Below are 2,798 nucleotides of genomic sequence, written 5' to 3' on the forward strand. Positions count from 1 at the left end.
TTAAAGAGATGGCTGCTCTCTGCATGGTGACCCCTGTTAGCATATAAATATATGCATCCTGTGTCCTTCCAGGAGGGCGGCAGCAACTGCTGAGCCGCAGCCCTTTAAAGTCCCCTGTCCAGCTTCCTTTGTGCCACAAAACCTTGTCTTCTGCCTCTTGACTTGGCTTTCCCTTATTTTTTATACTCTCACAACTTCACCTTGAATCAGCCCCACATATATAAAGTGAGTAACCAAGGTCACTCAATGAAACTGTAAAGCAATTTCTTAGTCTATTCAGGCTGCCGTCACAAAATGCCACAGACGGGTGCCTTACGCAGCAGAAATGTATTTCTCATAGTTCGGGAAGCTGGGCAGTCCCAAGATCAGGTGCAGACCAGTCTGGCTCCCTGTGAGAGACGCTGTTCTGGTTCACAGAGAGCTGCTTTCTGCTGTGTCCTCCTTACCTGGAGGAGAGAGAGAGCAGGGCTCCGGTGTTCCATCTCATGTGGGCACTGAGGCTGTGATGAGCTCCCCCTCGTGACCTCACTGAACCCTTATCCACCAAAGGCCCCATGTCAGATACCATCACTTGGGGTGTTAGCATTTCAACATGTGAATGTGGGGTAGACATAGACACTCAGTCCATAGCAAACAGGTTTCAGAATTGGGGTTAAGAAAAGTATGTCATTGAGAGACGATAAATGACTGAAGATAGTATCTGAACTTGGCAGGATGGTAGGACATCAGAATCACACCAGATCCTGGCTGTGCCACTTGCTTTGTGAACTTGAGACACACACTGACTCAATGAACTTGCCTGTCCTCTTCTGGAGAAGTAGGGCTCATGGTGCTGGCTCCTGGACTTGTGGTGAATGTTTTTTATTGAATCAGTCAAGAAATAACTATGGGGTCATTAATTGGTTATCTGGGACGTGTCAGGCACTGGGTGAGGGGCTGAAATTAAATGAACCACAAGCAACACAGGATAGACGCTCCACAGATGTTTCTTTCGTGGTCCAGGCAGGACAGATCACAGAAACAGGACTAGTGGGAGTGACTCTGATGAAGGAGCTGTCAACAGCCAAGTGTGGTGGAATAGGAAGAAAGCACTGTTTTCTTTTGTTGGGAATGACAGTAAAGTGTCCTAGAAGCCTGATTGCAGAATGTTCTGAAATGGGTACCAGCAGAGTTATGTGAGGGTCAAGTGGGATGGGGGGTGGTGGTTATGGAGACCACATGCTGCCTTTGGAGGCTGGAGTTGCAATTACCAAAGCATAAAATGATAAACCTGCCACCAGAAGATCCCAGACCAAGGGCAGGCAGACCACTCCACCCATCACAAGTCCTGTGTCTGTGTTGCTATATGATAGAAAAATAGGGCTGTGACTCCAGGGCATTTTAAGAGACTAGTCTTTTGTTATAGGTTGACACATATAGCCTTGTGTTTAGATTGTAAGTAATCACAATGCATTTTTTTCTGCACAAATTAAGTCTGAGTTACTGGGTTTGCCATGATGACTGGCGTTGGTGTTTTGTTGTGTGGTTGGTAAGGTGGTTTTGGGGTTGTTGTTGTTGGGTTTTTTTTTTTTGGCTCTTTTTAAATTAGTTTTCAATTAAGTTTTGAAAGGACAAAGTATAAAATTAACTAACTTGCAATTAATTTCAACAATAATTATGCAAAAATTCTAGGCATGTGAAAGATGGGGAGCATGGAATAATTAGGCGTGGATTTTTTCACTACCATAATTACAGTGATGAATATGTATGAGGCCATTTGGAAAGAACACACAGCAAGAAATTGTATTTAATTAAACTTTTAGCTGGCTTCACTCGGCTGCATTGTGTTTTAGTCTTCTCAAACTATTAGCGAAGTCTCCCCCAAACAGATAGCCCCTATAAATATAAAGAAAATCATCATGGGTGCCTCTTCTTCTCAAGTTTTCTTGTAATTTTGTAGACCTCTAACTTTCTTGGACCTTTGGCAGGGCATGCATCCTTAACCAGGGTGTGACCTGAGTAATACGTCAGATTACTGTTTTTATGGCAAGTGACATAACCCTGCCCTAGTGCATAACAGCCTTGTTTCAGTTCAGCTTGTGTTGAAGACCCCTCTTCAGCATTTCTTGGGTTATCTTATTCCATGTGCAGGATGCAAAAACTGGGTTATAAGAAGAATGGCATAATAGGGGCATCCCCTGGGTTGAGCTGCCACTGCAGGCCAGTCAGTGTGCAGAGTTCTGGGGGTGCATCATCCTCTCCCAGCCATGAGGGGTCAGAGATGTAAGGATTTTACCAGGGTCACTTGCCAAGTAACTGGCAAAGAGATATTTAAATCCAGCTCTTTCTGATCCTAAAACCTGTGCTTTTGCCACCATTTACTCTCGGGAGTCTCCAAGTTGAAAAAAGAAGGAAATCCTATATCTTCCTATTTTCCCCATGTTAGGCTGCAAGTAGTATGTATTAGACTTTCTCGTTTTCCTGAAGTTGCCCCTTTGCTATGGATAAACATTTTGGGGGTACCTAAGTTGGAAAAACAAGACCCTGACCTGAAGCCTGGGAGGATAATACAGCAGGGATGGTGGTATTTGCAAAAGCAACAACAAATATTTCTTGAGCCCTCAATGATTCACCAGTCACTGTGCCATATAATGACAACTGCTGCTCTCCCCATTCTGCAGATAAGGAAAACTGAGGCTCGGAGTTTAAATAGCATGTCAGAATTGCAGATCAACACACATAGAACCAGGATTCAGACGTGAGCCTGTCGCTCTCCAGATCCTGTGGTTTACACTAGGCATCAGTGCATCCTCTCTTCA

Source organism: Talpa occidentalis, unplaced genomic scaffold (genome assembly GCF_014898055.3).
Source record: "Talpa occidentalis isolate TD23 unplaced genomic scaffold, MPIMG_talOcc4v2.1 talOcc4.3, whole genome shotgun sequence".
Classification (NCBI taxonomy): Eukaryota; Metazoa; Chordata; class Mammalia; order Eulipotyphla; family Talpidae; genus Talpa; species Talpa occidentalis.